This window comes from Dermacentor andersoni, chromosome 1, assembly GCF_023375885.2.
Source record: "Dermacentor andersoni chromosome 1, qqDerAnde1_hic_scaffold, whole genome shotgun sequence".
Classification (NCBI taxonomy): domain Eukaryota; kingdom Metazoa; phylum Arthropoda; class Arachnida; order Ixodida; family Ixodidae; genus Dermacentor; species Dermacentor andersoni.
This window is the reverse complement of record NC_092814.1, coordinates 16,515,827-16,542,239: the sequence shown is the minus strand read 5'-3', so window position 1 is coordinate 16,542,239 and position 26,413 is coordinate 16,515,827. Positions and strand designations below refer to the sequence as shown.

The window sequence follows — 26,413 nt, the reverse complement described above, 5'->3', positions numbered from 1 at the left end:
GATCGCACGCTGCTTCTTAACCACGCAAACAAATTACGGCGGCATAATTTTGTAGAAACATTATGGTAAAAAGAAGATACACTGCATAATACTTTCCTGGTATTTATACCAGCTTTCCTGCCTCAGCTGAAATTGACAAGGCAATCCGCTCCTCATCCGCATTTGACATCCAATTAAGATAATCCAAAGCGGTCACCTTGGCGTAGGGCAACTGGGTAACTATTTTCGTAAGAAAGCGCGCGTGCGCTGAATTATATTTACGGTGCGCGAATGTGTTGCTTTTACCATAGAACAAAAGGCCGGATTCAGCACAGTTATCTTACGAGCCTTTATTCACATTGCGCAGTCTATATTTACCGTATATTCCGACATGCTTTCCTGTAGCGGATGTACGCCGCGTGGCATGTACGAGATGATGAAATCTGCAAGCTATTGCTGCAAGTGCAAGGAGCCAATGTAATTAATTTTGTCCTATTTTGACACCGTAGGTACAAATTTTGTACACGTACAGACACTACAGACTTTGCAATTTGTAACCACTACGTGAGTTCGCCCAAGATACATTACAAAAGTGCGAAATTTACTTTTCAAGTTTAGTGTTTTTATTATATGTTACACTACTCGTAAGACGTCAGTGACATAACCGTTAATTGAACAATTGCGAGAGCTCCCCGAATCGATCGTTTCTAAATTAACCATCTCCATTGACGAAAGTCTAGTGGCGCGCGGAAGCACCTGACGGCGCGCGGCCAACGTTAAGGTGCAAGCACAGTCAGCGGGAAGACGCCGATCAGAGCCACGTTCGCGTAAATATGCTTAATGACTGCGTAGTTTCACGCCACACGCATTGTGGGTCTTACCAGAGCCCATCCGCCTGTATCAATTTAATGTTCTCGTGATACATTGCTGGTGGGCATTGCCCATTTCTTCTTGGAAACACACAAACACCGTGCCTTCTGCATTACGCATCGCCCTCGCAGGCAAGATGCTTCCGCAGCTTTCCAGCGGCGTTTGTCCAAATGCGTCCTTGCGGGGCTATTTTTGTTCCGCGGCCCGCGAGCCACACGCGTCGGCGCCAGTTTTAGCACTGCGCGCCTAGAAGCACTGCGCATACATAGCACGCGTCGCAACGCGAGCGGCCGCCCTGTTTGTTCTAGCGATCGATGCTCTTCGTTTCCGCAAAGTGGTCGCTAATCTTGCTAGACATCCGGCTAGCACATTTGGCTGCACAAAACGAGCGCTTTTACTTTCATTTCGTGTTGCGCAGTAAGTTTCGAGGCCACGCCTACTTCGCGGCTTGTCGCGGCACGCGCTGCCGCATTCCGCAATGCGTGCGCATCAGATCAACTAAAACTATAATATCATGCAAAACACTTAGTTCACACTCGTAGCAAAAAATATGGTTGTCATTTGACGCGTATATAGTAACTGCCGCTAGTAAAGGTAGCGTTCGTAAAAGTGACTCACTAGAAAAGGTAGTAACCGTTCTGCGGGGCTCCTGTGCCAAATTAAAACACAATAACCTTTATTCATGCATTTCAATCACCATTATCAAAAATACCCTGGTGTCTATCTCGTGTATAAGGCTCAACTTCTCGATAATAAGTAGGACGCTTCTGTCTAAGAGCAAATCCAGGTAAAACAAGGACCGCGTTCGCGCGTTCATTTTTTACGTACGATTAGCACACGTTCGTTACGTACGGTAAAGGACGTGCAACATAATTTCCGTAATGCATTCTTTTTTAATATAATAGACAATCGCCTCCGAATAAGCAAACTGTTACGTTGGTTGAAACCAAATCTTCGATATCGCCAACATAGCACGAAAACCTGCAGGACAGGGCCGAGCACAGATCCATGGGGGACACTTCGCGTTAGCTTTACAATACGCCATTCTGCACAGTTGAAGTCGACAAACTGTTTTCTACTAGAGAGGTATGATTTAATATATTTTAATACAGTCCTGTCACTGCCAAGATCCTCAAGTTTTTCTATCAGCTCTGGCTGAGGAAGAATAAGAAGACACCGTTCAAAACGGCTGCGCTCACATCGGGTTACGCATGTTTGTTTTTCGGCTGGACCACCTTCTGGGACCGGCCCGAAACGATCACCACCATCTCCAAGAAGTGGTCCGGCGCCTGTGGAGCCCAACTGCAGGTCAGTCGGACCATATTTCAGCGTTTGACGGCCGATTTTCCACTTTCAGGACGTGGCGAGCTGCTAAGCCTAACTTCAGTTAGGGGAGCAGCGCTGGCGCCGGTGGGCGAGTGCGCACTCGCCCACCATGGCGGCCTTAAGAACTCCGGCTGCGACATCGAACCCGCGACTTATTACAACGTCGCGACTTGAAGAACAGATGGATTTCACTGCATCTCAGGTGGGTGATGCACCACCGCACAATGAATGCAATAAGGCAGCTACGATCAACAACAACATGCAAACCGCTACCGTGGCTGACGAAATGACAGCAGAAGCCGGATGGGAGCGCGTTCTTTCCCTGAAGGAAAAGAAAAATCTTGCTCAGGAGCGACGCTCCGCGCAAGAAAGCGCACTGCCATCTGGTCCAATTACCAACTCATCCAAACTCGTGACGCATCGCGGGCGCCCCCTATTCAAGCGTATTCCGCCGCTACCGAAGAGTGACCTGAAGGTAGTCATCAGACCACGCCAAGGGATACCACTCAAGAATGTTACCAGTCAGGCCCTGGCAAGAGCCGTCATGGAGGCGTGCCAGGACAGAACCACCGACAACAATTTTATTCTAAGAATCAAGTCAGCTTCCAACATTGCAGTGATATCCACCCTGAATCGGGATACGGCCAAGGTCACGCAAGCCATTAAATCCTTGAACATCAACGGACGACAACACCCGGTCAATGCGTACTTTACGGCAGGAGAAGAAACGACGCCGGCAGTAATCCACGGGATAGAAGCACACACCCCTTCTGACGTGCTCGATCGAACCTACGTATCCGAACGCAGGGACTGGAGTCAGGGACCCAGCTACGGTGGTTCGCCACCGAAGACGAGGACTCCGAGTTGGAGTTCCTTCCGGCGATGGATCGTCGCAGCCGCTCCAGAACCCGCTCGCCGTCGCGGAGCCGATCTCGATATCCCCACCCAAGTTGCCTCAGCAGCAACATCAGACAAAAAGAAGGAGGCCCCAAGAAGCAAGTCACCAGGGATCCTACTGGCATGCAGCCCCCCTCAAAATAATCAGGTGTGCTGGGCGCAAGTCGGATCTCCCACTGCCAATGCTAAGAATACACCTACACCATTCACACAAAACCCAGAGTACAAAAAATAGTAGAAGAAACCAAAATACTTCGAAACAATTTAGCCGAGCTACGAGCCGAGTTTGAAGCTTTTAAGCGCATGGCAAACAACAGCACATCACAGCTACCTATACAAATTGCAGACCACACTTCCAAATCACCACCGCAGACATCACTGCAACAAAGTACCGCCTCCAGCGCTCAATCGGTAACGCTGGAAGAGTTATCACAAAGCATGCAACTAATGTTCGCAGAGCTACACAAACTCAAGCAAATGGTAGAGGATAAGCAAACAAAAGCCGCAGCCGTCCGCCGAAAGAGGGTCAGTGAAAGTCCGGGAGCTCCTACCAGGACACCGAAAGCTATACAGCACACTGATTGTGACAGTAATATCCATGGATAATATGGTAAACAACACAAAGACCGGACACATCGAAATCTGGCAATGGAATTGCTGCACGCTACGCACTAAATTGGCTCATTTCACGCACTACATAGAATTGGCGCCAAACCCTCCGGACGTTATCTGTATGCAGGAAATAGCGAAACAAAATCAAAAACTCAAACGATACGAACTTTATGCTCACCCAGATTACCCTCAAGTAGCCACGTTTGCCAAGAAGAATGTCGCGATTAGTATAAATTATTTTTCGGGAACCTATTTAGCACCACATAATCACGATTTGGCCGCAGAAAAGGGGCAAACCTAAAACAATTATTGTCAACGTTTATAGTTCTCCCAGAGAAAAACAGGCGGATTTCGAAAACGTGGTGGCCACCGCGGTGCGACTCGCTCAAGGTAGGGACAAATTAATATTGTTAGGCGACTTTAACGGAGAACACTCAAACTGGGGCTACAGTAGAGACAATCCCAAGGGCATCTTGTTAGCAGACGTTGTAGAGCGCTACGGACTTTTCCAGCTAACTCAACCGGATCTCCCAACGCGAATCGGGAACAGTGTGTCCAAGGACACTTCTCCCGACCTCACGTTCACCAACAACGAAAGTGAGACGTGATGGACGAACCTAGGTGAAAACCTAGGGAGCGATCACTATATCTTAAGCATATCGGGTAATGCAGCCAGGATTCGAAGAGCTATTGGCAAGGCAAGGCTATCCCACTGGACCAAATTTCGTGAAAAACAGAAAACAATCGGCAGCATAACAGACGTAGGAGAATGGGTCGAGCGGATCAGAGTTATTCACCCTAGGGTCACAAAAACAATTGAAACGACAACGGAGGCTCCAGCCGTGGATCGTCACCTCTTGTATCTCTGGGAAGCCCGGAGAGGCCTCACAAAAAGATGGAAAAGGCAGAAGCTTAATCGCAAACTCAGGATACGGATAGCTCAGCTAGCGCAAGAAGCTAACGAATACGCACAGAAGTTAAGCGACACCAATTGGCGTCAGTTCAGCGACTCGCTTCGGGGCACGTCGACTACAAAGAAAACATGGCGCATTCTTCGAAGTATGATTGACCCGGGAGGAACAAAAACAGTCGCGAATCGCACACTCAAGATGCTTGAAAACGAGTTTGAAGGTCGAGAAGCTGACATGATAGACAAAATTAAACAGATATACGTAGGAACAGTTCCGACCGGGCAATCCACCAAGCCCGTTTACGAAGGTCAGGACCAACCAGAACTGGACGCCCCCATAACCTTTGAAGAGGTTTATGCAGCGGCACACTCCTTCAGGAAAAACACGACCCCAGAGGTAGATCAGTTCACGAACGCAATGATTCGCAATCTAAGCGACGACAGGCTAAATCATCATCATCATCATCATCAGCCTGATTACGCCCACTGCAGGGCAAAGGCCTCTCCCATACTTCTCCAACTACCCCGGTCATGTACTAATTGTGGCCATGTTGACCCTCCAAACTTCCTAATCTCATCTGTCCACCCAACTTTCTGTCGCCCCCTGCTACGCTTCCCTTCCCTCGGAATCCAGTCCGTAACCCTTAATGACCATCGGTTATCTTCCCTCCTCATTAAATGTCCTGCCCATGCCCATTTATTTTTCTTGATTTCAACTAAGATGTCATTAACGCGCGTTTGTTCCCTCACCCAATCTGCTCTTTTCTTATTCCTTAACGTTACACCTATCATTCTTCTTTCCATAGCTCGTTGCGGCGTCCTCAATTTAAGTAGAACCCTTTTCGTAAGCATCCAGGTTTCTGCCGCGTACGTGAGTACTGGTAAAACACAGCTATTATACACTTTTCTCATGAGGGACAATGGCAACCTGCTGTTCATGATCGTAGAATGCCTGCCAAACGCACCCCAGCCCATTCTTATTCTTCTGATTATTTCCGTCTCATGATCCGGATCCGCCGTCACTACCTGCCCTAAGTAGATGTATTCCCTTACCACTTCCATTGCCTCGCTACCTTTTGTAAATTGTTGTTATCTTCCGAGACTGTTAAGCATTACTTTAGTTTTCCGCAGATTAATTTGTAGACCCACTCTTCTGCTTTGCCTCTCCAGGTCAGTGAGCATGCATTGCAATTGGTCCCCTGAGTTACTAAGCAAGGCAATATCATCAGCGAATCGCAAGTTACTAAGGTATTCTCCATTTACTCCTATCCCCAATTCTTCCCAATCCAGGTCTCTGAATACCTCCTGTAAACACGCTGTGAATAGCATTGGAGAGATCGTATCTCCCTGCCCGATGCCTTTCTTTATTGGGATTGTGTTGCTTTCTTTATGGAGGACTAGAGTGGCTGTGGAGCCGCTATAGATATCTTTCAGTATTTTTACATACGGCTCGTCTACACCCTGATTCCGCAATGTCTCCATGACTGCTGAGGTTTCGACTGAATCAAACGCTTTCTCGTAATCAATGAAAGCTATATATAATGGTTGGTTATATTCCGCACATTTCTCTATCACCTGACTGATAGTGTGAATACGATCTATTGTTGAGTAGCCTTTACGGAATCCTGCCTGGTCCTTTGGTTGACGGAAGTCTAAGGTGTTCCTGATTATGTTTGTAATTACCTTAGTAAATACTTTGTAGGCAACGGACAGTAAGCTGATCGGTCTATAATTTTTCAAGTCTTTGGCGTCCCCTTTCTTATGGATTAGGATTATGTTAGCGTTCTTCCACGATTCCGGTACGCTCGAGGTCATGAGGCATTGTGAATACAGGGTGGCCAGTTTTTCTAGAACAATCTGCCCACCGTCCTTCAACAAATCTGATGTTACCTGATCCTCCCCAGCTGCCTTTCCCCTTTGCATAGCTCCCAAAGCTTTCCTTACTTCTTGCGGCGTTACTTGTGGGATTTCGAATTCCTCTAGACTATTCTCTCTTTCATTATCATCGTGGGTGCCACTCCTACTGTATAAATATGTATAGAACCCCTCAGCCACTTGAACTACTTCATCCATATTAGTAATGATATTGCCGGCTTTGTCTCTTAACGCATACATCTGATTCTTGCCAATTCCTAGTTTTTTCTTCACTGCTTTTAGGCTTCCTCCGTTCCTGAGAGCTTGTTCAATTCTATCCATATTATACTTCCTTATGTCTGCTGTCTTACGCTTGTTGATTAACTTCGAAAGTTCTGTCAGTTCTATTCTAGCTGTAGGGTTGTAGCGTGTAGCTGTAGCGTGTGAGGTGATCGGTGGCAACTATTACCCACTTATTGCCAGTGTTGGAAGTCGGGAATGGTCCGAGAACGTCCATCCCGATTTCGGCAAATGGGGTCGTAGGCACATGGACTGGTTGTACTAGCCCAGCTGGTTTCGTATGTGATGGTTTGCGTCGCTGACAATCGAGGCACGTGCGCACGTAATGTTTCACACAGGTGGCAAGCCTTGGCCAGTAATCTGGCCGATGTGGCCAGATGTCGGTTCATCGTGGCAGGCTTGCAAGACCTCATTACGGAGGCACGTTGGGACGACAAGTAGGCGGCCGCTTCCACTTGCAGAGAAGTTCTTGTAAAGAACATCATTACGGAAGCAGAATGACAGCAAGCTCCTTGCAAATGTTTTGGGCACGCTTGTAATCCGGCCTTGTAAAAATTCAATAAGCGGAATCAGTTCGTTATCTTCCCGCTGCTGACGAGCAATCGTGGCCGTGTCTAGAACACCTATAAAAGCCATGCCTTCGTCATCTTCTGTGACTTCCTGCTCAATCGGTGACCTTGAAAGGCAGTCGGCGTCGGAGTGCTTTCGTCCGGACTTGTACACCAGTGTCATAACGAATTCTTGAAGCCTTATACCCCAACCACTAGCACGCGTTGGAAAGCTTCGGCACGCGCCGAAGCGTCAAACGCGTCAAAAGCGTCGGTCGGGAACACGGCGAAGCGTGACGACGCGCAGCGATTATGTCTACTGCCGATTCGAGGCGAAGCTGCGCCGGCGTGCACCAATGAGAGGCTGCGACGCGTCGCAGGCGTCAACCAATTGGAGGCTGCGAAGCCTCCGGCTGCTATGCCTATAATGGCCGCCCATGCGAAGGCGCCGGCACCAACGATCGTCCGAGTTCTTTGGACGCATGACGCGCGCGACAGTGTTCCTGAAAGACAGTGTTGTAATAGTAGGCCGACACGACCGACCGACCGACGACCGTGGGTTGTGGCAGTGCGACGTGGATCCGAAGCGACTTCGAACGACGCCGACAGCCAACCGAATCACGATTTCCGCAACGTCTGTGCTTGTTGTAGGTGTATTTTGTTGTGCTCAAAACGAATGGAAACATGTTTACGAGCTCCGAAGTCTGGATAATCAGCACTCGCCTATCGCCTATGTTGTTTACGTTACGCGCAGGCCTAGCGCGTCCATCGAGTTCGTAACTGGCGAGTGAACGAACTCAGCTGAGAAACTCTGTCGAAGGAAATTAATTTTCAGGTCCGTTTTGTGCTGCAGTGATTTAAAATATGGCACTCCTGACTTTGTGTGATGTGTGATGTGGTGAATGAACCGAGTGGACCTTGGAGTGGTCAACCGCGGCATGTTTCGTGTGGTGTCGGGTGACTCAAGTTTAACGGGCAAGCTCTGCGCTGTTTCCAGTGGAAAAGATAACTTCCGAAAGCGAAAGACCCTAGTAGCCGAACTATGGGAAGTACTTATATAATCAGCCGTGCCGCCCGTTTCAGCTGACACTTCGCCCTTCTATTCGGCATGTGAATCCAGTTCAGTACAAGTTCACTGTACTCCTTTGCTCACTTCTTTCAAGTGCAACCGTCTTTTGGGCTAGTTGGGCATGAATCGCTCGTGTAGCAATCAAGAACACTGACGCACTGAAGCATACGTGACAACGCAGTCATGTTTCAGTCAATGTGTCCTTATACTTGAGCACTGCAAAAAGAAATTATCTGTTTGCAAGTGTGCCCCGTGTGCAGTGCATAGCAGGACCTGCATCATGCAAGACCTATGCATGTAGCAGCGTATACCATGATTGCTTCGATGCCTGCTTCAGAAGCAGCAAGTACTGATTCAATGAAACTGTAATTGATTTTTTATCTCACTTTTTGTTTATGGAAAGTGCAGATGGTGTGAGTGCATTGTGGGGAAGGTGAAAAGGTGTCATCAGTGTTTTGTGCAGTCGGCATGCTTATACTGCTGGAATCCCATCAGCTTCTACTAAAATGTTTCTTGCTGCGATACTATAAATTGTAGTCAGGACAAATATCATTCAAAACCAAGTTACTAATGCATCTGCGCAGAATGTGTTTGACTGAGAAGTTAACACTTCCACAACAACAATATGCCAATGCACAGCATATGGGCTTGCAATAAATACATTCCGTAAAGGTGAACGACTGGGCCTAAAATAACAAACTTCGTAGTAGCACTGCACAAAGTGCTGCCATGTGTATCAGCCACAATAAAGCTGCTGCACGTCCAACCTACTTCATTGCAGGCACCTCCATAAAGACGGTTCGGGCCCTTCCCATTCTGGATGTAACATTTAGTTCTTCTCTCAACTTTTCCGCATATGTCACCAGCACTGTATCTAAGCACCGGCCCATTCTTGAGTTTGTGTCCCGTGTCTCCCTTCCCTGATGACGTAAGGTTTTCCGAGCACTTACGCTTCTATCATTCTGTCACAACTTGAGTAGTGCTCATCAGTATAGTTCCCGTGCCAAACTCGCGACGCTAACAAACTTAAGCTTGTTCAGCACCGGACAACACGCACCCTCTACTCCTGTCTTTTCGGTTGTCCCAAGCTCATGCCAGGATACGAGGATTGCCTAAAACCCCTCAAGTAGCGCACCCTGCAATGCCAGTGCAACATTTCACTAGTCTATACTGCAGGGTGCTTGACGGCTTTCTGAACAGCACTCATCTTTCTTCAGTTCGTATGAACAAGTGGTCAGCACAGCCTGAGCCCTCATCGCGTCTCTATGGCCCGACACCACAACTACATGATTATATCTGGCATACAGAGCTTTCTCTCCACCCCCCTTGGCCATTTCGATTCTCCTTCCTTGGAACCAGACTGAATTGACACTCCTCCGTGTTGTGCACCCGTCGAATGTGTGCGCGTGTGCCGTGCTGTGTTATTGAGCAAGTGTGTGTGTGTGTGTGTGCGTGTGTGCGCACGTCGAGGGGAAGGTGTCTTTTGCATCTTGCAAATTCCTGCTCTACATGGCTGGTTATCAGACGCTGTATCATACAGGCATCAGCCTTTCTTTTTAGTCTACAGTGCCAAGTTACCACTAAGATTATTATTATTATTATTATTATTATTATTATTATTATTATTATTATTATTAGAATCATCACTACGACCACATTGATTGTGTTGAAGCCAGCGTGACACATAATTCAAAATATTTCTGGAGCTTTGTGTGCTTTCACTCTTCTAAAAAGGGTGCCAAGGATGTACGTGCTCTTCATGAAAATAGTGGTGTTGTCTCGAACACTGCTGATGCCTTTGCAGAACATTTCTGTTTGCTATATGATGTGAAATATGCTTCAAGTAATCTTCCTTCTCTGTCTGGCACAATGTGTACGCTATCAGTCAATGAAAACCTTGTTTTCAAGTGTATGAAGTGCCTTAAACCTTCCCTTTCTTGTGGTGTTGATGGTATTTCTTCCGCAGAGCTTAACCCTTTGAGATGCTGTCTACACAATTGTGCATAGCAGGAGAGTGCATCAATAGCAAAAACACTGATGAAAGTAAGGGTATTTAGAATTTGTTCCATGCATCTTGAAACACTTATTATTGGAACTGTGCTGCAATTTTGAATAACGTGCAGAATGTTTTAGCAAAATGAGTGGGAAGGTAAACGGCTGGGTGTTCTTACTCCGAGTCAGTATGTTGTACGTAGCGGGTTCACTTCTTTCATTGTTTTTTACAATGTCATGCACCAGGCATAATTTTCAAGTGGCTGGATAAGTGCTTTTCATGCTTTTTAAAGTACGAAATAGTACATGTTCTCATATTTTGTGTTCCTCTAGCAAGTTTTCGCATGGAGTTGACATTTTGTAAACTTAACAAAACTCGCAAAACAATAGCAAATTCTTAATATTTTCTGCGGCTGTACACTTTTGAATATTTGAATGATTGAATATTATTGTTGTATAAAATCGCGCTTTTTAAGTATTGTCACGTGGTAGTGACGTTAAAGAACAGTAGCAATATTGTGAAAGACAAAACTAGCTTTTATCGGGCGAACCTGTGCCCACAAAGACAGGCTACACTTAAAGCACAACGATAGCGGCGAACACAGTCGGTGATCGTCGAAAATCTGATCGGCGGGTCCAGCGCGTCGGCTTTTTATAGATCAGTCGTCGAATGTTCCAGACTAATCGTTGGGACCCGCGTGCCTTCCACAAAGTTCTACACCATTCGCGTCACGCGATGAAATAAGATAACGCAAGGTTCGGCGACAGCAGACAGCGGATAGAAGCATCGATAACTTTCCATAAACTTCGGATACATACAGGCGCTTCCCGCGCTGCGCGATAAGATTGGTTAGGCGGCGAAACGTGGTCGCCCGAATAAATATAAGCACAAGTGTCAGTATGTACTAGTATACTATTTCAGTGCAGTAGCTTTTGTGCAATTAAAAAAAGGGCATGAACTAAGAAAGTGCAATAGTAATATGCTATGTGCCTGATCATATGCATTGTGCTATTAATTGCTTTTGAGTTTTAGTAATGGCTGGCTACTGTATCCAGTGTTGGGCAATAAAATAATATGCCATAGCAATTATTGCGTACCTTGCAGAACAAATTGAATATATCTTTCTAAGTCAAAACATCATAGCAGGCTGAAAACAATAAACTGCAATTTTTTTTTTTGTGGTGACGAAGTGTAAAAATTGTGAAAATAACCTGTTTATGTATTTTTATACTATGCAAATGAGCTTCTCCCATATATTAGAAAAAGCGCTTCAATAGTACGACTTGGCAAAGGGCAACGAACGACCCCTATTAAAACCCTCCAATTCTCAAGCTTGTATTATCTGACGGTATGTCATTTCATTAATGTAAAGAAAGACAAACTTGACATGTAGAAACCAGTTACAATAGAACATGGCCCTTACACTGTGAAAATGTTTTGTAGCAATGCCCTCAATGTAAAGGCCTCCGGATGCGGTGTTGATGCATCAGAACAACCTAGAATAATAGAAGTGCTCCATGGGCTAGATTTGACAGAATCAAGAATCGGGGGGAGACAAGCTACGAATTACATAAATTTAAGCTAATCTAGTTTTTTTTTTGTGAGTGCTACAGGTGTTTCAATTCTTTTTTGCTGATTTTCTCAGAACCCAGTTTTTCACGTTTCTTTCATGGACCAACAAGCATAATTATATTGACGCGGATGCTTTATCTGTATCCGGTTACCGTATTTCACCGGCTAAAAAATGTTAACCGTTATCGCTCGGTGCAGGATGCGCCTGAACGCATCGGAAGTTTCGCGAATGTTATCGATGGTTCTGTCTGTTGTCGACGAACCTTGTTAATCTGATTGCATACGCGAGACGAATTGTGTAGTAGGGCCGTATAACGTAAATCTATTCCAATATGTTTTTGTTCCAATCTCCTGACGTCAAATTTGCGTAACCCCGGACACAAGCATCGGGCGGTCCCTGGCAGGGTTGTCTGAACAAACCAATCAAATGCTTCCCTCGTTCATAGGAGGTCACTTTTGTTTGCTTGAAAAACGAATAACATTGCTCGCACTGAGCGGCTTGTCTTATCTAATTGGCTCACAAGAGGCGAGGAGCATGCTCAAGAGGAGAGGGATTCGATGCGGCCGAGCCACTGAAGTGAATATCGATAACCAGATGAAGAGGGTGGTGCCGGCGTCTCGATTGGTCCGCTTTCTCTTACTTAGCTTGCGGTGGCTCGTCGACAATCGCGGCGGCATGCGACGGAAGCTTAAGAATGACGCTAAAACGGATCCTCAGCAAAGAAGAGTTGGAAGAACGAGGTTGTAAACGTGCCGAAAGTTCTCGAAAACGTTACACAGCCACGCAAGAAGCTTTATTACACACAAATAAGCCCATGCTTTCCGGAAAGGGCGAGTAGCCACTGCCGGCGCGATCGGCGGCAGCCATCTTTTATTCCTTTCGGAACGGGGCAGCCTGCGGCTATTCAGAAGAAAATTCACTTTTGTTCGGCATAGTAATACATCTTTAATGCGTACACGTCAATTTGACGCGGTAAGTTTTTGCGCTTTTGTGACTTCGCGTGAGAGGCAGGTGAAGTGGGTGCAGCCCGAAAACTTTTGACCAATAGCCGAGGGCTATCGGCGAAAAGGCGTCGAATCAGAAATAACTATTTTTGTTTCGTTCGGCCAAATTATGCATAATCAGTGTGTACACGTCATATCAGATGGGGAGCTATCGCGGTTTGCGTGACGTCTCGTGACAGACAGGTGAAGTGGGGGTGGTCCAAAAAAGTTTTTGAGCAATCGTAGTGGCCTGATTGCAGAATTGGAATAGAAAAGTTTGGAATAGTTTTACGTTATAGCGCCCGTAGTTTCTGGAAGGCACGCGGGCACCAGCGAATAGGCTGTGACTTTCGACGACTGATGTATGCAAACCGACGCGCTTGACCCGCAGATGAGATTTTCGACGATTGCCGACATTGCTCGCCGTTATCGTTGCGATTGAGTCGACGCTATTTATTTACCGTCACTACTACGTGGCAATATTTCCAATACAGATTTTTTCACTGATACCTTGCACGCCTAATTCTTACCTAGTTGGCTGTGCAATGAGCTACCAAAAATGAAATGGTACAACAGTTTTTGATATCATATAGCATCGTCGTGCAGGTGTTTGCAAAGCGATCTTGCAGACAGACGACGCGCGAGTGCTGATGTTGATATTTTGTGCGCTATTGTTACTTCAAAAATAAAAACAAGCTGTTGCGGCAGGCGTATATTCATTATTCAAACGTGTTTCTTATATCTAAAAGCGCATACAGATCACTAACTTATTGCTTCAAGCTTAGTTTACAGCAGGCTGTTTTAGGCTGGACTTTGACGGATGAAGACAAAATAGTTCAGCGACACTGCGCCGCAGCCGAGGAGCGAGCTTCGGCGCGCGTCAGAGCTTCTGTCCAGTGGTTGCGTGCCTTCTTCCTCCGACCAACGCGAAGCGAAGCGTTCGCTTGTCGGCGCGCGCCGAAGCTTGCCGAAGCTTGCCGACGTGTGCCAGTGGTTCGGGCATTAGGCTCCAACGCGCTAGGCGACCGGACGGATCCTTCAAGTTAGTCAGCCAGCAAAGTGAGTCATGATGGCTGACAACACTGAAGGAACGGCCATAGAGATACGGGCGAAACTTCATAACGGCCCATACCACCGCAAGGCATTCCTTTTCTGCGGTTGAGTAATTACACTCGGCACGTGAGAGCATCCTGCTTGCGTATGCAATGATTCTCTCGGCTGAGTCTTAATTGCCACTGCACGATCACAGCGCCTAGACATATGTTGCTAGCGTCCGTATGAGTCATGGTAGGAGCGTCCTCGTCAAAGTGAGCCAGTACAGGAGATGTTTGCAGGCGCTGTCGGAGATCGTTAAACGCTGCTTGTTCTTCTTCGCCCCATACGAAGGCAACGTTTTCTCTTGTAAGGCGCGTTAGCGGTGAAGCTATATGTAAAAAATTGGCTATAAATCTTCGGTAATACAAGCAGAGACCTAGGAAACGCCTCACTGCCTTCTTATCCGTTGGCATTCGAAACTTTGCGACGGCCGTGATCTTGTCGGGGTCAGGGCGGACGCCTTGATGACTCACAACATGACCTAAGAACTGGAGTTCCTCGAAACCAGAGCGACACTTTTCTGCTTTCAGTGTTAAGCTGGCGGACCGGATCGTTTGTAGAACCGCCAGCAGCCATCTCAGGTTTTCCTCAAACGTTTCCGAAAAAAACTATGACGTCGTCGCGGTATACTAGGCATGTCTGCCACTTCAGGCCTCACAGAACCATATCCATGAGTCGCTGAAAAGTAGCTGGAGCTGAGCATAAACCGAAAGGCAGGACCTTGAATTCGTAAAGCCCATCAGCCGTTACGAAAACAGTCTGTTCTCTGTCTCTCTCGTTAACCTCGATTTGCCAATAGCCACTTTTGAGGTCCATCGACGAGAAGTAGCGGGCATGCCTCAGCCTGTCGAGAGAATTGTTGATACGCGGTAATGGGTATCCTGGGATAATGGGATACGCGGTAATGGGCTTCCCTCCTGAGGTCGCGGCCTTCAGTTTCCCCGGCTTGGGCTGGGAGATCGCCCTCGGGCCACGTCGGTGGAACTGCGTCTTGCAGCTGGAATACGACGTCCCGGAGAAGGGGAGCGCGAGCGGTAACCGGGAGGATCGGCTTGTCAGCTCGTCGAATTCGCGTCGATGTTCGCTCGGCTGCCGTCAAAAGCACGACGAGGAGCAGTGGATAAGAACGCTTGGTACCCTTCGACGCGATAAGGGAAATGACGGCAGATGTGGCCCGCTTCCTCACAGTGGAAGCACAAGGGTCTGTAGTCAGCTGTGCGCCAAATGTCGGTTCTGCGAAGCGGTGGTCGCGTCGATTGTTCCCTATGGTGCCAAGGTGATGCCGGTGCTGACTGCTGCTGATACTGCGGCGTCGGCATCGGAGGTGGCGGTCGACGGACAACATCTGCGTAGCTGGGCTGCCACGTCTGGGAATGTGACTGCGGTGTCGCCATCGGTCGATGAACATCTGCGTAGCTGGGCTGCCACGTCTGGGGATTTGGCTCGGGAGCTGCAAACGCTTGCTTTATTTCTTGGCGCGCAGCTTCAGCCACCGACGCAGCTGTGCATTCATTTGGCGTGGCAGTGAGCTTCTTAATTTCTTCCTGAACGATTTTGCCTATCAGCCGGCGCAAGGAACCCTCGTCTGTGACCGTCACTGCTGCGGCGCTTGCCGGTCCAGTGATGGTCAGGTGACCATACTGGTGGCTGCGTAGGTGTAACGCGCGCTCTATGGCCGTCGATGTTTTAATAAATTAATCGACGCTTGTCGGCGGGTTCCGCACAAGAATAGCAAACAGCTGCTCCTTTACGCCGCGCATGAGGTGGCCGAGTGTTTTTGCCTCGGGCATATCGGGGTCTGCACGACGACAAAGACGAGCCATGTCCTCAGCGAACATGGCAACCGTTTCATTCGGCTTTTGAATCCGTGTTTCGAGAAGAGGCTGCGCGCGGTCTCGCCTTTCAGTGCTCCCGAACGTATGGAGGAACTGGCCGCGGAACTCGCGAATTCCCTCGCGATTTACGAACCATGTGCGGGCTCCGTCTTCAAGAGAGAAATACACATGGGATAGCTTCTGTCCTGCAAGCCACTCATTACACTTGGCTACGCACTCGTATTCCTCGAGCCAGTCTTCTGCATCCTCGTAGGCACTGCCGTGGAAGCTCACATGAGATCGAGGAGTCAAAAGAGTCACCTGTGCAGGGCCTGGGTCTGCCATGGCTTGGGCACTCGTGGTAACAGTTAAACTTCCTGGTAAAAGACCAAATTCTGGGTTTAGGCCTAGTTGGCGACGGCTGGCCCGTTGAACGGGTGTTTCGACACGCGGAAAATGTCCTGGGCTTGATGTGGGGCTGTTGACAGGCGTCCCAAACATTTACCCAGCACCTCCACCAGTGTCACGATTCACAAGCAGCAGGAACTGAAAAAAAAAGGGCAGGACACTTTAATTGCAGGCCAACTGAAAAACGATCGCTCAGGGACCTCTTCTTCTTCCACAATGCGCGAGAGCTTCGTCTTCCTCTAGGTGTCGCGTACTGGATGTGGCAATATGAATAAAAATTTGGTCAGTGTGGTTTTTCTGGTTTAACGCATCAAGAAAATGGAGCACTCTCTCGACTAGCTCGTAATAGTTCGCAGTTTCCGTCTAGTCACGTTGGTTTGGAGTTAGCATATTAGAATTGTCAAGATAATCAAAGGGGCAAATTACTGTATGGGAATGTGACCGAGATAGATTGGTAGCGTAGTATAATATGTTTGGTTCCAGATTCCAGATTTCCAGAGCGGCTGCCCCGGAATGCCGGTGGTCTCGGGTTCGAATCCCGGACCAGGACGAATTTTTCTTCAACTGCGAAGATTTTCTTTAGAGGAACCCGTATAGGTTTCCTTTGTAGCACTTAGCTACGTTTGGGTGGATGTCTCATTTTCCCTTTATTCATTACTTCTCTCCACCTTCCGGGTTTCCGCAGAACTATTACGTCAAACTCTTGCCTTTTCTTATGAGTTATTGATAAATTCGACTTCGCCTGCCATGTGCTAGCCGCCTGGTTATCTCAGATGGTAGAGCGGCTGCCCCGGAAAGGCGGTGGTCCCAGGTTCGGGTCCCGGACCAGGACGAATTTTTGTTCAACAGGAGGCCTTTCTTTCGAGGAACCCGTATGGGTTTCCTTTGTAGCACTTAGCTACGTCTAGGTGGATGTCTCATTTTCCCTTTATTGATGACTTCAGGATAGAGGCATCTATGGTAGCCGCAAAGTTTTATTGGAAAAGTGGATGCACTACTTGGGAACCAACTTTCACACACACACACACACACACACACACACACACACACACACACACACACACACACACACACACACACACACACACACACACACACACACACACACACACACACACACACACACACACGCACACACACGCATACATATATATATATATATATATATATATATATATATATATATATATATATATATATATATATATATATATATATACATATATATACATATACAGGGTGTCCCAGCTAACTTGGACCAAGATTTTTGAAAAGCCTATTCGTTCTTAGAACAGAAATCGCGTGGATGTTGTTAGCGTTTATCTAAACTTACAGTACCCTTTTTGCTCGTCTTTTTTTGAGTAACTAGCCGAGATAAATCAATTTTCTTTTTAAATATAGCTTGAAACGTTCAGGTGTCAACAGGAATGTTGTGCAGCTCCACAAATATTGCCCAACCCAGGCACTTCCAACGAGAAAGACTTAGCGTGGCCGTTTTAATTAGGAAAAAAGGAAAGCCCGCGGAGTTTAGAGAATACCACGTGACAGCGAGCTCTGTGCGCCCGAATGCGCCACGATTACAGCGCTCTCAAACGCACTTTGTAAAATCCATCGCTCGCTTCGCGCCATTCGTGCTGCCCACGACAGAGCTTCGCGTTGTGCTTGGTTCCGAGACAAATACCAGTGGGTTCGGGCGGAAGCTGCAGTACACCGCGGCTGCTGTTTCTGCGGCGATAATTGCACTCTCACGCTAGCAGAATGCATGAGGAGGAAAAATGACACGCTCATGAGTTAGAATTTGGGAGCAATAGCCCAACAAGCAAACACGCATTATAACAAGTTTGATAACGTCGTGTGAATTACGCTGGCTGTCACAAAAGGAAGAACTGTAGAAGAGTTGACTGTTGGGCTAGTTGGTCATCCATATTTGAAGTAGTAGCTTAGCGCGAATAAGACCACGGAATTTCGCGCTTGACCTTGTCTGTCTTCCTTGTGTCCGTGGTTTTATTCACGCTAAGCTACTACTTCAAATAAGAACTGTAAACTGACACAGAAGGTTGCTTTTTAGCTTCCTGTCCATTCCTCGTCGGCCAAGAATTTGTAATCGCTCTTTTCATGGATAATGGCTGTAGCGATTTGTTCGGTGTGATGTCTGTCAAAACAATGTGTTCAAAATCTTGCCCTCTGCCATAATGCAGTATTGGCACCTTTTCAGCAGGTGCGATGTAGCTTTTTTGATGACGCAAGACGGTTTCTCGCTGCAGGCCTTAGCAATCTCTGCCTGTAGCGCTTCTGGTGTAGTTGTAGGTTTGCGGTACACTCGGTCTTTCACATGTCCCCACAAGAAGAAGTCAAGAGGTGTCAAGTTCGGTGACCTTGCAGGTCATGCCACTGGTCCATGCCGCCCGACCCACTGATGTTTGAAGGCTTCGTCAAGCCAGGCTCGGGCAAGGCTGCTGCTGTCAGCTGGTGCACCGTCGTGCTGATAGCAAGTTCGCTTTAAGAACGCAAGAGGAAGACCACAGCGAAAATCTTGGACTGGGTCTTCCAAGGTGTCGTTCACGTACCGCTGAGCAGTGAGCATGTGGTCAAGAAATATGGGGCCAATAATTTTTCCGTCAAAGATACCGCACCACATACTGAATGACCATTGGTACTGGCGTCTGGCCTGCGCCACCCAATGCGGGTTCGTATCGCTCCAGTAAAGCGCATTATGTATGTTGACTTGAGAATTTCTCGAGAACGTTGCGTCATCTGTCCAGAGCACTTTGTCAACAAACTCCGGTATTTCGTCACTGTTGACAAGGATCTAATTTGAGATATGAAGCCGCCATTAAAAGTCTCTTTCTAGCAGTTTTTAGTGCAGTTGGATGTCATACGGACGCGTTTCAGCCTTCCTGACAACTCTTGACACCGAAGATTTTGAAATGTCGACCTCACCGCTCACATCACACACGCTGGACTGAGGGTTTGCAGCCATGAAAGCCAAAATGTCTCCTTCAGCCTCTTCACTGATGGCCCCCTTTCTGTGCCGCGTCTTCTTGAAGCCACCTGTTTTATTTCAGCGTCAAGTAACTTCATAATTGTGTTCGCGCTAGGTCTTCCCCCACATTGCCAATTTCGGTATATCTTGGCAGCTTCCGTCTTTTCGCCCCGTTCCGCTCGCTAGGCTAAGACCATGTTCGCCTTCTGCTCGCTTGAGTACGGCATGCTTTAGGCACTGCAAACAAATTCTGCGAAGCGGTTGCGCGGCCCGACAGTTACAGACAGTCGAGCTCACATACATCTAGCCGCTGGCACATGTCGGAAGAAAAGCGGCGTTGCAACAAATGATGCTCTCTCTCCCACAGGTTCCAGATGTATGATGCATGTTGCGGGGTCCTAATGTCTCACAGGAGTGCCGGACAATGGGGGTTCGAGCTTAGCGAGCCAGAGGGCCGCGTCAGCCGTCAGCCTCTAGCGCCGCTGCGCGGGAGCTCAGGACACAAGGGGTTACCGAGCGACGCACGCAAGGACACAGTATTGCCCTAAATTAGCAGAAACCGTTTATTGTATCCGACGGCACCCGACACTGCACAAACGCCCGGTCCCGGGGGCGGTGGGGAACCAAAGGGGTCCCGCACCAAGGGCGCAAAATACGGTCAGGGGCGCCTGTAGCACGTCGCTGCGAGAGCACAGGCTCAAACTGGGACACGCCGCTAGTAAAAGTCCCGGCGGCTATGCTACTTGCTCTTGCGATAACCAATGGGCCAACGCGCGGGAGCTCGGGCAATCTTCTTCGGCTTGGGCCTCCGATAAGTGCGGCTCCACGTGGTACGACCTCGCGCGAGCACTAGGCACCCGTTCTTAGGCTTAGCGTCCGGACAGATCAACACGAGGTACGCGCTCCTCGCACGGGCAAAGGCGCCGTGCGTAAGCTTAGTCCTAGTCACAAAGGTGTCGGCGGACGAGAGGAAGCATATACGTACCCGGCGCAGTCCCAAGGAGAAAAAGAGGGCACGCTACAGTCACGACAGTAGCCAGCAGGGGCCGCTTCACCACGAGCCATAGCGAGTGGAGCGCCACCGCTGACAACTGGCTCGGAGCGAGGAGACAGCGTGGCTTAAGGAATGCAGAACATAGATCAAATGCGCCCGCGCAATGGCGCGTCGAATTCCCCAAGTCCCCATATCCTCCTCTCCTTAATTGCCCCCCTACCAGTCTGGCGAAAAAGCTGGTAGGGGCTAATGCACCAAAGACAATTGAGCCTTTCAAGTACTAGCTATTTGCTACCTCAGCCCAGCAAATACAATTAACACTTTCATGCGCACTATACATACAAAAAACACACATACAAGGATAGTGGGAAAATAATAAATAAAGGATAATACACTCTAAAATACAAGAAAATGACGCCGCGAAGGGGGGGGGGGAAGAAATAGTAACAAAAAAGTCTGCTGCTAGCGCGGGACAACGTCCAAAGTGCGACGAGAACGCGGCGCGTACAGTTTTGTGGCTAGGGCGATGGCCGAAGTCGACAGAGTTGCGAGCGTATACGCTTGATTGCCGGCAAGTTAACACAGGAAAGGGCTCACCGTTGGTCCATCGAAGTTGTTGGCGAGACCGATGAGTGCTGCTATCGTGGTGGTGGTGGTCCCGAACTCCACCTGGATGGGGCAGGACACTGCGAGGTTAGCTGGCCACGCCGCCGTAGGCAGGATGAATGGGCAGCCACGACGGCGGCTGCAGGGCGTTCGCACGGCCTCGGCGACAGCAGAGAGCCGAGTTCTTGGCCTGATGTCATAGGGTCAATGACCTCGTCCACCATCGACGTCCACGGCGATCCGATGAAGTTTTGCGGCTCCTTCTGGTGGCTTCAACGAGCAACAGGCGTCCCACGCACGCACACACGAACGCGCACACACACTCTCCTCGTGGTTCCTTCATGGCCTCGCATCACGCCTCGCCGTTCACATTGCTTACCGTCGTCCACAACGCGCTGTGCCATGGCTGGCGCGAAGCTTCCCTCTTCCCGCACCAGCGAGTCAAAAGGATCATTGTCTCCCCGCCCTCTCCGGGCTGCACGACGCGCCAATTACCGACCCCCTTCTTGGCAAAAGAGGAAAAAAAGTGAAAATGAGCAGAAAAAACACAAGAAAACAAAAATATGCAAAGTCTATGTACAAGTAAATAAAGTGAACTATACAGCTGTATACTTAAAACATTAAAACAATAATTACACTCAGCGTGCGTACAAAAAAATAAAAATAATATAATGCACACTGCTGCACACACTGCCAAACAACACTAGCAGAAAGCACGGCTGCGGCCAGCTTCTTTTCATGCGCTGGCCGCAAAGAAGGTAGCCCACTGAGGCTAAGCAATATTACTGAGGGCTGTAAGAGTTGTAGGACATTCTCACCGCTGGCATTCAGTTGTAAGGTTTGTAGTCGGGCATGAACTATGTGGTAGCGCAGCTGGCACTGCGCTTAGGCACGCAGATCTGACTCGACAGTTATCTCGACATGGGTGCTCGCGTCTGTCGCGACAGCAGTTCTCTGTACTTCGTTATCAACCTCGTTAACATTACAGGCGACGCACACGCGCGGTGACTGTGCCAATTTATTCACAGCTGGCCTATGTAGGAGTTGAGGAGGACGTCGGGATGAAAAACTCTTGAGGTTTATTTACATTATTTACAGTGAGACGACCAAGACATTAATAGTCGTAGAAGTCATTACGGGCCGGCAGCAACTCGGACGCTGCAGCCCGTGGCAAGCAGCTCGAAAGAGATGAATCAAGGAATGCTCTAGGAATGCTCTCCTGCTGCTCTCGGTCTGCGTCTTTTAAGCTCTTCGGTGTCTCGAAGCCACGTCACGTTCGCCCAATGGGAGAGCCCGCTCAGGTAACGCCATTTTCGGCCAATCGGCGAGCCCGCTCGGGTGTCGTCATTTTCGGCCAATGGTAGGCGCCCGTGCGATGGAGTCACACCCGGCGAAGAGAGTCGCTGCTCGTGTGTTTGTCCGAGGGCTTTCTTCTCCCTGCGGTCTTGCCTTGCTGACTTGCAATGCGCCGTCACAATAGATGGATGGGGGCGACGCCGCCTGGTTTTCACGGCGCATTACAGCCGTCTTGCTTCAGGACCCACTTTACCCGCCACAGTGCCAGGCTCTCGCTTCACTTTCGGGCAGAGCCAAGCAGTGAATAGCTCCACCGGCGGCACACGAAGTGGGGTCCGCCAACTTGTTTGCACGTGCCGTGTCTCAGGAATGTGGTATCCGTGCTTCTGCGCTCCTTAATTAGCTGTGGTGCGATTCGATGTGGTCTGGGCAACTCGAAGTAGGCTCAGAAAACGGTCCCGTATCTAACACCTAGTACTCTCCACAGTGCTCTGTTGGCACAGCACCTCGTTGCTCTCACTACAGCCTTTAACGGCCTTTGTTGCCACTATGGCATTGTTAGCTGCTAGCACTTTGCGTTCACCTATAAACGTGCGGTTAATCTCGCAGGTACTACTACTTCTCTGGGCTTTCGACCAAAATCTGCTATCGACTTCCTGCCACTTTCGCTGCGTCCAGCCTACAGATTTCTCAAGCCGCTGTTGACTTCGTTCGATTAACTGTTCCAAACCTTGAATCTCTTTGTTCAACGCACCAACATACTGCGTCGTTACTTCAGTTAGACCTTCCTGCGAAATTCTTTTCATTATTCTGCCCAGCTTCTTCCTATTTTTGCCTCTTTTCTTCCTATTCTTGCCTAATTGCTTCCTGTTCCCGTTTTTTGCTTAGAATTCGGTTACCTAGATGTTCGATGAATTTCAAATCATTGTCACTTTGCAGAATGGTTTTACGAATTTCTGCTTCCGTCAAGTCCTCCTCTACGTCTACCTCGACCTCTTCACACAACCACAACAGGTCAGCTCTCGTCAAACACAATAGAACCATGGTTGCTACTTGAAGCTTTGGCTCTGCTGTCACACAATACCCACGCAAATCAGAATACAATTAAAGATCCCCAGCGTATCAAATCTACAAACACAGAGAAATTGAAGCCTGGTAAATCTTCCAGCCAAAACCAATTCCTTACCCACTCAAGCAGCACCATATCACCAGTCCTACTCCGCCGTATCCAGTCAGTTGCAAGAGGTGATCAACCCCAAGTTCCCTCCAATTTGATCGGGATACCGGTCGGTCACCATGTCCCAAACTCCGTGAGGTCTCCTTGCTGTTTACGAGTTGTAGGCCGATCTCACCGCTGCCGTCGAGTTGTAAGGTTGTGTGGTCGGCGTTTTAGAGAGGACCTGGCTCTTCGTCAGGAACTAGGCGTACAGGATTTATTTATACATTTACACTAAAACAAGAGATACATTTGACAATCTAGCGTGACTCCCAGATGGAGCACGCAAGACGAAGCATACAGCACACCAGCACACAGGTCCAAGCACACTGTTTCTCGAGCACGAGCACACTCTAGCAGCCGACAAACTGTTGCTTAAAAACCTCTGTCCTGCCTAGATCCCTAGGGGAGGGAAAACTGCTGTCCAACCTTCGTCCAATCGGACCGTCCACAGTCGTTGGGGTGTAGTCGACCCGCCTTTGAGGGGGAGCGCTCACACACTCACATACGCACTTTGTATTCACACAACCCGAGTGGAGCGGGTCCTCGTGGCCAGGTGGTCACGCTTGCCCCAGCCGGCGCCTCTTAATTCCAGAGCTGGCTTTCTCCGGTATGGCGCGTTCACACTGAGACATTCGGCGTCTGGAGCGGCGCCCAGTTCGGCGGAACCAAGTTCGGCGGCGGCGAGATCCGCCGGAATAGCCCCCTCCGCGCCGATCCCTCCCGGACCGATTTTTGCGGCAGCTGCCGCCGGATTCCCACGCCGCGGTCCAATCGGAGCGCGTCTCAGCAATTCGAAAGATGGCGGCCAAGCTCGACGCGCTCGTCATATCGCAGTCTTGTACGCATCGCGACCTCGGAAATGCTCATCGAATTGGTGCGTAACCGCCCCGTCCTTTTTGACAAGTACCACGCGAAGCACAAGGTCTAAGCGACCTGACAAGGTGGCCTGACCAAGTTTCGCGCGCTCTTGCAAAGCAGGACGAACCCACCAACACCGGTGGCGTCGTCTCTTCGGCGAATGCTTCTGCGCGACACGCTTCGCCAGAAACGTGCTCGCCAAACAGGGCTAGCAGTACTGCCTCTTCTTGCTCAGGGTTCATCATTGCCTTTCCAAGCAATGGGAGAGACGCGCAAAATGAACACACGAACTGGACGTGGGCGGAGACAACTGCGCAATTTCGAGTCGCGCGAACATCCGGGATATCCCGCGCTCCCTTCTAGGTTAACATATTATGGGGCAGATGGCGCTGTATGTCGTTCCGGCGGCGCGGTGCGCAAGCGGTGTGAACAACGCGATTTTCGGCGGCAGGAGAATTCCATTCGCTGTAGACGCCGGATTCCTCAGTGTGAACGTGCCAGTAGTCGCTACGAGTGTCAGCAGACTGACAATTCCTTGGGCCCGAGGAAACTCACCGCAGGACACCCTTTCGTTAGAGAAGCTGTCTTGCTGCAAATAGACCATGAAGGCCACGGCAAATCAACCAACAATGCACGGTGCGCCAAACGTGGCCAGCTCTGCTGCCGTCGCCCGCGCTCCGAGGAAGGCGCACGGTGGATTAACGCTGCCGTAGTCTCCAATTCTCCGAAGGAAGTTCATGGTCGATTAACTTTTCCTGCGGTCGCTGGTTCTCTGAAGGACGCCACCCCCGCAGAGCGATCGAAACTACTACAGCGGGCTGAGATAGCTTTACAGAGCAGTACCCCTGTAGGCCGATCGTAACAGGGCCTTCGGTGGTGGTAAGAGTCGGCCGTCAGGCTCGAAATCACACAGGTGACCGCTTCCTTAGGTTTTACCGGTGCGTGGTTGGAATGCGGTCCGACGACCCGGGTGTGCGTTGTTGCTTGTGTGTGGTGCCACTCGGCACCGGCGCGAGCTCGTCCGACCGTGACGCAAAGGCCTTCAGGTCGACCATATGCGCACAGCTGAGTTTTCCCGAAGGGGAATCCTTCAGCAAGTACGCGAGTGGAGACCAAACTTCCTCTGCTCGGTACGCACCAAGCCACATAGGAGCGAGCGAGGCTGAGAACCACTTGCTCGCGTCGCTAAGAGCGTGGTTGCGCTTCAGGACTAGATCACCTACCTTGAATGAAAGATGGCGATGCTTCCGGTCGTACTGAGCCTTTTGGTGGGCCCTGGCCGAAGTCAGACTCTGCCTTGCTCTACAGAGAGCCGGACAAAGCCTGTCCCGAAGTGTTCAAGCGTAAGCAAAACAGTCTCCCGGCGGCTACTCGTGCCCTAGCTGGCAATAAATTACACTGGTCACTGGATTTGCCAGCTCTCTTCCAAAATTGAGGAAGGCGGGAGGGAAACCAGTCGAGCGATTATCGGCGGTTCGAATTGCGAACGCGAGCTCACTCAAGTGGTCTGCCCAATCCTTTTGACTTACGGCAAAGGCCACCAACATTGGCTTGAGGGTTCTATTGACCCTCTCCGTCAGATTGGACTGGGGATAGTAGGGCGGCATGGGGCAGTGATTAATTTCCAGGGAACGGCATGTAGCACCAAACACCCGAGCGGTGAAATCGGACGCGTTGTCCGTGATCAGTCTTTTCGGAAAGCCGAACTGATGAAAAACTTCCTGTAGCCTCTCCCGCACCGCTCGCGCGGTCACTTTTCGAAGTGGAAACAACTCCACCCACTTCGAAAAATGATCGACGACTACCATAAGGTGTGTAAACCCCTGCTTACTCCTGGGGAAAGGCCCCATAAGATCGCAGGTTGCCACTTGCCACGGGCGCTCACTGTAAATTGGTTTCATCAACCCGGGCGGCTTGCCACCCCTTGATTTCACCGTTTGACAGACATGGCAGTAACGGAAATAGCGAAAAATGTCACGCTTTATGCCAGGCCAGGTCACAGTTTGGCTTAGTTTCGCAAAAACTTTGGAGCCACTCAAATGACCGGTCAATGGTTCGTCATGAGATGATCGCAACAGTACGCTTCTCAGACTTTTGGGGATAACCACCTTAAACGGGTCCACAGCCTCATTATCGGTTGCTATATGTTTCAGCAGGAGCCCATCGTGATCCAGCAAATATGAATCCGCGGGAGACCCAGCGACACACACTGGTTCCGGCACCCCC

The 26,413-nt window shown here is 49.3% G+C and overlaps 1 protein-coding gene across 7 annotated transcripts in view; it reads left to right on the top strand.

Moving 5' to 3' along the window:
- Positions 1-26,413, top strand: part of LOC126545898 (uncharacterized) — a 363,767-nt gene that overhangs the window by 192 nt on the left and 337,162 nt on the right. The window lies entirely within an intron of this gene.